We start from the raw sequence: 9,629 nt of genomic DNA on the forward strand, positions 1-9,629 counted from the left end.
AATGCCCAAAATACTCATTGGAGAAAAGACAGCCTCTTCAGCAAATGGTATTGGGAAAACTGGATATATACCTGTAGAAGGATGAAAATAGATTCTTCTCTCTTGCCATGCACAAGAATTAAGTCCAAATGGATTAAAGACCTTAACATCAGACCTGAAACTCTGAAACTGCTAGAGGAAAAAGTAGGGGAAACTCTTCAGCATATTGGTCTTGGCAAAGACTTTCTGAATACAACCCCAATTGCTCAGGCAATAAAACCACAGATCAATCACTGGGACCTCATGAAATTACAAAGATTTTGCACTGCAAAGGACACAGTGAAAAAAGCAAAGAGGCAACCTACAGAATGGGAAAAAATCTTCGCCAGCTATATATCTGATAGAGGATTAATATCTAGGATATACAAAGAACTCAAAAAGTTAAATAATAAGGAATCAAACAAGCCAATCAAAAAATGGGCTATGGAGATAAATAGAGCATTCTTAAAGGAAGAAATACGAATGGCATATGAGCATCTAAAAAATGTTCTACGTCACTAGTCATCAGGGAAATGCAGATTGAAACTACATTGAGATTCCATCTCACTCCTGTCAGATTGGCCACCATCATGAAAACAAATGATTATAAATGTTGGCGGGGATGTGGAAAAAGAGGAACCCTTCTGCACTGCTGGTGGGAATGCAATCTGGTCCAGCCATTGTGGAAATCAGTGTGGAGGTTCCTAAAACAGCTAGAGATTGATCTGCCATATGACCCAGCTATAGCACTCCTAGGCATATATCCGAAGGAATCATCTCATTTCCTTAGAAGTACGTGCTCAACCATGTTTATTGCTGCTCAATTTATAATAGCTGGGAAATGGAACCAGCCTAGATGTCCCTGAACTGATGAGTGGATAATGAAGATGTGGCACATTTATACAATGGAGTTCTACTCAACGGTAAAGAAAAATGAAGTTATGAAATTTGCAGAAAAATGGATGGACCTGGAAAGGATTATACTAAGTGAGGTAACCCAGGCCCAGAAAGCCAAGCGCCACATGTTCTTTCCCATATGTGGATCCTAGCTACAGATGATTGGGCTTTTGCGTGAGAAGGAAAATACTTAGTAGCAGAGGCCAGTAAGTTAAAAAGGAGACATAAAGGGAAGAGAAAGGAAGGGAGGAAGGTAATTAATAGGTTGATATTGTATATATGTAAGTACAATGATTGAGATGGGGAGGTAATATGATGGAGAATGGAATTTCAAAGGGGAAAGTGTGTGGGGGGGAGGAGGGAATTACCATGGGATTTTTTTTTTATAATCATGGAAAATGTTAATAAAAATTAAAAAAAAAAAAGATTTAAAACAACCAGGGAAAACATCAAACTCTGTAGCTTAAAGTCCAACACCTCTAGCCAGTGACAAATCTCCAAGTCTGATAATTCTAACCAGCCACAATTGGAGTTCCAATTCTGCCCCTCCAGCTAGGCTACTCACAGTCCTAGAAGACTTCATCCGGGGCCAATAGTTTTCCTTAGCAGCTGCCTCATGGTCCCAGCATCTCCACCGGGTTTCCACTGCAACCCATGGTTCATCCTCATGGTCCCATGGGGTCTCCATGCAGGCATCCAGCAAACCTGCTTCACACTGCCCATGGCCATTTCCAAAACACAAGACTGTGTTGCACACTCAATGACCCTCTCTTTCCTGCATTTCTTATACTCCACAATACCAGGTGGGGTGCCAGTTTGTTAATCCAGAGGGAAATAAAGCAGACTTTGAAAAACTGGACACTTCTTGAGCATTCAGACCCCTTCCAAAGAGTCTATAGTCTTTCTGTTGCCCCAGTGCAGGTTAGATGCCCAATCTCAATGGTTGTAATCTCTCAAACAATTTGCAGGTGAATGAGCAGCAGTTTAGGTCCAAAGATTTCATTTTTTCTGTGCTATATCCCTCTTCTTACACCAGTTCATTTCTATGCAAAGCAACTCTGCACAACTTCTCTGGACATGGGTATAACAGCAAGCTTTTCACACAACTTGCCTGTAGCCTAGTCCAAGCAAAGCTCTTTCTCACCCTCATAAGCCAAACCTCACAGTCCATCATTCTTACTGAATTCAGGTCTTTCAATTCTGACCAGAATAGTCCATCAAGCTGTACTTACAGCACTGCAAGGCGTCTCTTAGTCCAAGGCTTCAAATGCTTCCACATTCCTCTTGAAAATCAGCTCCAAAAGGCCAGAGCCACACAGTCAGATGTCTAGCAGCAATCCCACTCCTCAGTACCATCTTTACTATTGCATTCAGGTTTGCATTGCTGTTATAAATCACCCAACCAAGAGCAGCTTCTGGGAAAAACAGGTTTATTTTGGCTTACAGGCTCGACAGGGAAGCTCCACAATGGCAGGGGAAAATGATGGCATGAACAGATGGTGGACATCACCCCCTGGTCCACATCAGGTAGATAATAGCAACAGGAGAGTGTGCCAAACACTGGCCTGGGGAAATTGGCTAAATACCCATAAGCTTGCCCCCAACAATACACTCCCTCCAGGAGGCATTAATTCTCAAATCTCCATCAACTGGGAATCTAGCATTCAGAACACCTATGCTTATGGTAGACACCTGACTCAAACCACCACACCACCTGAGTTTGAGTCTCTAGGACCCACATAAAGAACGAGAAGTAGCCAAGCACCTCTGCAAGCCCGATCCTGTGAGGAGCAGAGACTGGAAATTGCTTGGACTTGTGAAAACTGCAGCTCTGTATCAAGGAAATGTATAAACGAGCAATAGAGAAAGGACACCCGATGTTCTCCTCTGGCCTCCCAGTACTTACGAATGCATTTGCTCAAACACGTGCATACACCACACACAACACACCACATTCAACACACCATGCGTACTAGTTATGTGAGCAACAACAACAACAAAAGTTAGAATAGTAAAAAGCAACATATAACTTGAAGCCTAGAGAATCTTCCTTGAGTGTCCAGGTAGCTTCAAGCAGCCCTTTGGCTGTTTTCTTTTAATCATCCATTAAAAAAATTACTTTTAGAAGTATAGGACTCCTTACAACGTGCTCCCCCCAGATACAAAATGGCCTGATATCCATGACCTCACAGTGCCTGACACTACCTACACAAGACCATAATATTAGGATGAAAAGATCATGACATCAAAATAAAAGAGACTGATTGAGAGGGGGAGGGGATAGGATGGAAAATGGAGGTTCAAAGGGAAAAGTGGAGGGGAGGGAGGGGATTACCATGGGATATTGTTTACAATCATGGAAGTTGTTAATAAAAAAATAAAATCAGTTACTTTTATTTTTATTTATTTGAGAGGCAGACAGAGAATGGGTGCACCGGGGCCTCAGCTACTATAAATGAACTGCAGACACATGTACCACCTTGTGCATCTGTCTTAATTAGGTGCTGGCGAATCAAACCTGGGTCCTTTCACTTTGCAAGCAAGCACTGTAACTGCACAAGATGGCGCACACATCTGGAAAGTTTGTTTGCAGCAGCTGGAGGCCCTGGAGTGCCCATTCTCTCTCTCTCTCTCTCTCTTTCTGACTCTTTCTCTCTGTCAAATAAATAAATAAAAATTAATATGGAGCTGGGTATGGTGGTGCAAGCCTTTAATCCCAGTACTCAGGAGGCAGAGGTAGAGATAGGAGGATCACCATGAGTTCACGGCCACCCTGAGACCAGGAGACTACATAGTGAATTCCAGGCCAGCCTGAACTAGAGTGAAAACTTACCTCAAAAATAAATAAATAGTGTTTGCTTTGGCAGCACATATACTAAAACTGGAACGATACAGAGAAGATTAGCATGGCCCCTGCGCAAGGATGACATGCAAATTCGTGAAGCATTCCATATTTTTAAAATAAATATTAGAAAATTAAAAATAAATAAGTAAATAACTGTACATGGTAAATAGGGCGTGGTGGCACATGCCTTTAATCCCAGCACTCGGGAGGCAGAGTTCAAGGCCAACCTGAGACTACATAGTGAATTCCAGGTCAATCTTTGCTAAGCAAGACCCTACCTTAAAAAAAAAAAAATAAAGTCAGGGCCAGGGGACTGGAGAGATGGCTCAGCAGTCAAGGCACTTGCTTTCAAAGCCTGATGGCCTGAGTTCAGTTCCCCAGTACCCACATAAAGCCAGATGCATAAAGTGGCACATGCATCTGGAGTTCATTTACAGTGGCAAGAAACCCAGCTGCGCCAGTTTCTTTCTCCCTCTTCTGCAAATGTGTGTGTGTGTGTGTGTGTGTGTGTGTGTGTGTGTGTGTGTGTTTTGGTTTTTTGAGGTACGGTCTCACTCTCCCCTTTGGCTTTTTTTTTTATTTGAGAGCGACAGACACAGACAGAAAGACAGATAGAGGGAGAGAGAATGGGCGCGCCAGGGTTTCCAGCCTCTGCAAACGAACTCCAGACGCGTGCGCCCCCTTGTGCATCTGGCTAACGTGGGACCTGGGGAACCGAGCCTCGAACCGGGGTCCTTAGGCTTCACAGGCAAGCGCTTAACTGCTAAGCCACCTCTCTAGCCCCTCTTTGGCTTTTGATGAAATGGAAGCCAATGAGCTGTGGGCCTCGGCCATCCCAACTTCTCCATTTTCTGAATTTGTCTGGGAGCCATTTGAAGACAATATTTCTCATTTTCAACCACACCAGAGATCTCTAGGGGGTTTAGATGCTGGCACTTGTTTCCTTCCAGAAGTATCTCCACCCCAGGTTATGGGAACCCCAGCTGTAGGAGACCACACTGATAAGCTTCCCAGTGGGATGTGCCTCACTCAGAATTATTTCAATTTCCATTTGATGCAGTGTCATGAATCTACACTTGGGTTTTACTCTGCCACCACCGCGGGTCTTGATGGAAGGAGTGACTTTCCTGCTTTTCCCTTTGGGAAATTTGTCAATGCCAGGAAAGATGCTTCTTGTAATCCTGATGGCTGCTGTTGTTTGACACATATGTAGGCTTGTTCGTTAGGTACTTGCTGTGTAGCCCAGGCTGGTCTTGGATTCCAGTCATTTGCCACCATGCCTGGCTTTTTCTCTTGCTTCCTTAAGAAAGGGTCTTATTATTATATATTGCACAGGCTGGCCATGCCTCAGCCTCGTAAGTGCTTGGGGAAGATGTTTTTGAGGTAAGGAAAAACACTTAGAAGGAAGGGCTGGAGGGAGAGAGGCAAGGAGGGAGGAAAGAAGGAATGAGGAAGGAAAGAAGGAACGAGGGAGTAGCTGCTACTTACTGGCTTCTGCTATGGGATCTGGGGTGTTGTGAAACATCCCACAATGCACAGGACAGCCACCACCCCAGAGAATTAATGAACCCCATGTGACACTGCAGAGATTGAGTTCCAAATACTCATCATTCATCTGGCTATTTGCCAGTAATAAAATAACTTACTGAGACAGAGCCCTTATTTGTGAAAATACCCTGAGGAAGTTCAGTTTTTCGTGTCACCTTCTGTCAACTTGTGACCATGACATCAGAAGTAACTGGGCCCCAGGCGGAGCCTTCAGGGAGTCTGGAGAACCTTCCCGATCAAGCCACGATCTTTGACTTCTTGTCTACTGAGGACACAGAGGCTCAGAGAAGAGATGGAGACAACACTTCCTGGAGGGGGTTCACCCCAAGTTGCTATCCCAGAGGCAAAGCATTCAGAGTCTCTTGTGCCTTAAAAGACCCACTTTTGTCCCTGGGTGCCCTTCCAGCTGGGGAGTCACCCCACCAACTGAGAGGTCTTCACATTCTTCTCATGTCGCTCTGGAGACCCCTCATTGCATCTAGTCCCCATGGGACCTGGGTTGCTGGCTTTCCATCCACCCTGACCACAAAGCCTGGCTCTGTTTAGCACGAACAGCCATATTCCAGGAGATGGAGATACAGTGATGGAGTTATAATGATGGCTCAGAGTGTGGTAGGTGATAGTCCCAGAGTACCTTGTGTTCCTAGCCACAGTGATTGGCTTGGGATAATCATGCGACCTGACTGGGGCCATGGGAGGTCTGCTGACTTGCTGCCCCCAGGGTCCAGCCTGAGGATGGAGTACTGAGGCTGCCCTGGGCTCTGAGCACTGGGAGGAAGGGCAGGAAAGCTTTAAGAGACCTAGTCACATTTGACTTACAGATAGTCAAGAAATTCTTTTTAAAAAAAAAATTTAAGAGAGGGAAGGAGATAGATAGATAGATAGATAGATAGATAGAGAGAGAGAGAGAAAGAGAGAAAGAAAGAGGCAGATAGAGAGAATGGGCATGCCAGGACCTCTAGCCTCCAGACACATGTGCCACCTTGTGCATCTAGCTTATGAAGGTACTGGGGAATTGAACTGGGAAGTCTTTAGACTTCACAGGCAAGCACCTTAACCACTGAGCCATTTCTCCAGACCAAAGACTCTTTTTTTTTTTTTAAGTACATCATGCTTTAGGGCTGGGAAGATGGCTTAGCAGTTAAGGCACTTGCCTGTGAAGTCTAAGGACCCAGGTTCGACTCTCCAGGCACCACATAAGCCAACTGCACACGGTGGCCCATGTCTCTGGAGTTTGTTTGCATAGGCTGGAGGCCCTGGTGTGCCCATTCTCATTCTTTCTTTGTCCTTCTCTCTGTCTCTAATAAATAAATAAATAAATAAAAATAAATCAGAAAAATAAAATACAGCATGTTTTAAATATTTAGTGGGATATACACATTTACTATTATCTGAAGTTCTAGTGTGTCTGGTAGCCCATCAGAGGGAACCGAAGAGAACCTGGTAACATGTATTGTGACCCTCTTGCCAGGAGAGATGTTCCAAAGACACTTGTGTCCCTCCCTTGGGCTATCAGCATGCTGAAACAGTGGACCCTAAGGATAAAAGTGTATCCACAGGAACTTTTCAGGTGAAGGGAAATACTGAATCTTGGTGCCAGTCCAAAGGGAGCTTATCTCCCAGGAAGAGAGTTCACACAGAGGGGGCAGCATGTCATACCATCTTGCAGAAGAGACTGGAGCGCAGACAATGTCAGTTAATGATCTTGACCAGGACTGCTTTGTTATGATTGTTTGCTCTCTATTTTAATCTAAACCGTATGTCAAGCCTCTGAATTTAGGGTATTACTGGACCTCTTTGATCTCAATGTGTCCACATTGAATCAATCTCTTTTCTCTTTTTTCCACATCACTTGTCTCTTTAAAAATTTTTTTATTAACAACTCCTATGATTATAAACAATATCCCATAGTAATGCCCTCCCTCCCCCCACTTTCCCCTTTGAAACTCCACTCTCCATCATATTCCCTCCCCCTCTCAATCAGTCTCTCTTTTATTTTGATCTCATGATCTGTTCATCCTATTATGATGGTCTTGTGTAGGTAGTGTCAGGCACTGTGAGGTCATGGATATAATTTTGTCTGGAGGAGCACATTGTAAGGAGTCCTACCCTTCCTTTGGCTCTTACAGTCTTTCTGCCAACTCTTCCACAATGGACCCTGAGCCTTGGAAGGCGTGATAGACATATTGCAGTGCTGAGCACTCCTGTCACTTCTTCCCAGGACCATGATGCCTCCTGAGTCATCCCAAGGTCACTGCCATCTGAAAAGAGAAGGCTCTCTACCAAAAGTGAGAGTAGCATTCATATATAGGTATGAACATTAAGAGAAGTGTTTACTGGGCAGTTTGATGAGAATAGTGTAACATTTAGCCAGACAGCAGCAAATGTTACACCCCTAGGACTCATGACTACCCCTGTTTTAGGTTTTCAGTACCAGGGATGTATTCCTTCCCATGGAGTGGGCCTCCAGTCCAATTAGAGGGCAGTTGGTTTCCACCATGACAGATGTGCACCCATTGGCTCATTTGGCCTGGCTGGCAAAATAGAAGGCTTGCAGTGTCCACTGTTGAGTATCTTCACTGGTGATTTCTCTCTCTCCCACTAAACTGCATGCAGAATGGCTTCTTCTAGCTTTCTGTCACCTGGTCTACATGAAGGAGGTTATCAGCTCAGTTCTAGCAGGATTTTTCAGTGGCCTTGCAGCCCAACTTCACTTGTCTCTTTAATTGGCATACTGGAAGTGGTTGATCAAGCTTCCCTTGTTAGGTCTGCCCAGGCCCAGGCTCCAACCCTAACAACTCCAGTATAAATGTGATCCCTGGACTGGACAGATGGCTTGGCAGTTAAGGCACTTGCCTGTGAAGCCTAAGGACTCACATTTGACTCTCAGATCCCACGTAAGCCAGACGCACAAAGTAATGCAAGCACGCAAGGTCACACATGTGTACAAGGGGGCACTTGCATCTGGAGTTCAATTGCAGTGGCTGGAGGCCCTGGCACACCAATTCTTTCTCTCTTACATAAAATAAAAAAGGCCAGTCTGGGCTGGCCTCAAAACACACAAAATTGTGAACCCTGAATCAACCAGACAGGAGACCAAATTACCTAATCTTCTCAAAGCTTTGACTTTAAGAAACTGGAGAGGAAGTCCCTTAGGGACACCTGTAAGTTTAGTACTGAGAGCCCAGGGACAGGGAAGTCTTGGCGAGAATGAAGGGCTTGATTGTTTCCTTTGATGACATCTCTTATTTGAGGATCTTCTACACAGGTGAGAGTGTACCTTACAGTACATTACTTCACACCCTCCCAGGATGTCATGAGATAGGCAACGTCATACCCCTTTCACAGGTGAGAAGAATGAAGTCTGAGGGGGTGGCTTTGTTTTTACTGAGGAAGGGAACGGTGGAGAATTCAAATTTGGTGCACATTGCTTCACAACCTCCAGCCTGAGCACCCAGCTTGCCTGTGGGAAGAAACCTAGTATGATCTATGACCAGCACCCACCCCTGCCACCCTGGAGGCTCCCGTGATACCCCCACCTTTGGCTTGAAACAGGCAGCTAAACATCTGGCAGATCTGGTAGGCTGCTTTTTTTTTTTTTTTTTTTTTTTTGACAACCTTTGATTTAAAAGCTCATGGAAATTCTCACCCCAATGGCTGTGAGCAGCGTAGGTACACAGGCCTCTGGAGACCTGATGGGTAGCATCTGCTTCTGATTAGTGGGGGGCTCCACTTCCAGTCAGCCGCTGAGAGTGGAGGCCTCTGGCCTCTGATTTATGGGCCATTTGGAAGGAGGTCTGGGGAGCGATTGCTTGCTGGGTTGAACCAGGCTGGGGCAGGGAGAGCTCTCCAAAGCAGACAGCAGACCCTGGCTGTCCAATGTCCAGCTGGTAGGACCAGCCAGCCAGCCCTTCTAGTTCATGCCTGTCCCCCACCTTGCACGAACACTTGCCTTTCTGCCAGGCACTCACTCTTCAGAGATCTTCATGCATGCTAGCTCATTAACGCCTCCCGGGAGCAAGACATGTTAGCATCCTATTTCATGGTTGAGGAACCGAGGCTTCTGAAGATGATACAACTTGCCTTAACCTCATCCTTAGGAGCGTGGTCTAGCTGAGATTCCAATCCAACCACCGGGATCTAAGCTTTTAATCACTGCGCCGCCCACCCATGAGCGAGCTTTTAACACTATAGGGGGGCTGGGCAGATGGCTCAGTTAGGTGGTATCGTGCTTACAGCACAAGCATGAGGACCCGAGTTTAGATTTCCAGAACCCATGTAAATGCCACGCATGGTGGTGGGCACTTATAATCCCAGCATT

The 9,629-nt window shown here is 45.3% G+C and overlaps 1 non-coding gene across 1 annotated transcript; it reads left to right on the forward strand.

The window, feature by feature from the left end:
• The first annotated feature begins 3,766 nt into the window (after positions 1 to 3,766).
• On the forward strand, positions 3,767 to 3,873 carry LOC123455018. The gene has a single exon (XR_006633642.1). It is a non-coding gene; the product is annotated as a U6 spliceosomal RNA (small nuclear RNA).
• Positions 3,874 to 9,629: the final 5,756 nt, after the last annotated feature.

The sequence above is a fragment of the Jaculus jaculus genome, chromosome 14 (assembly GCF_020740685.1).
Source record: "Jaculus jaculus isolate mJacJac1 chromosome 14, mJacJac1.mat.Y.cur, whole genome shotgun sequence".
In the NCBI taxonomy this organism is placed as follows: domain Eukaryota; kingdom Metazoa; phylum Chordata; class Mammalia; order Rodentia; family Dipodidae; genus Jaculus; species Jaculus jaculus.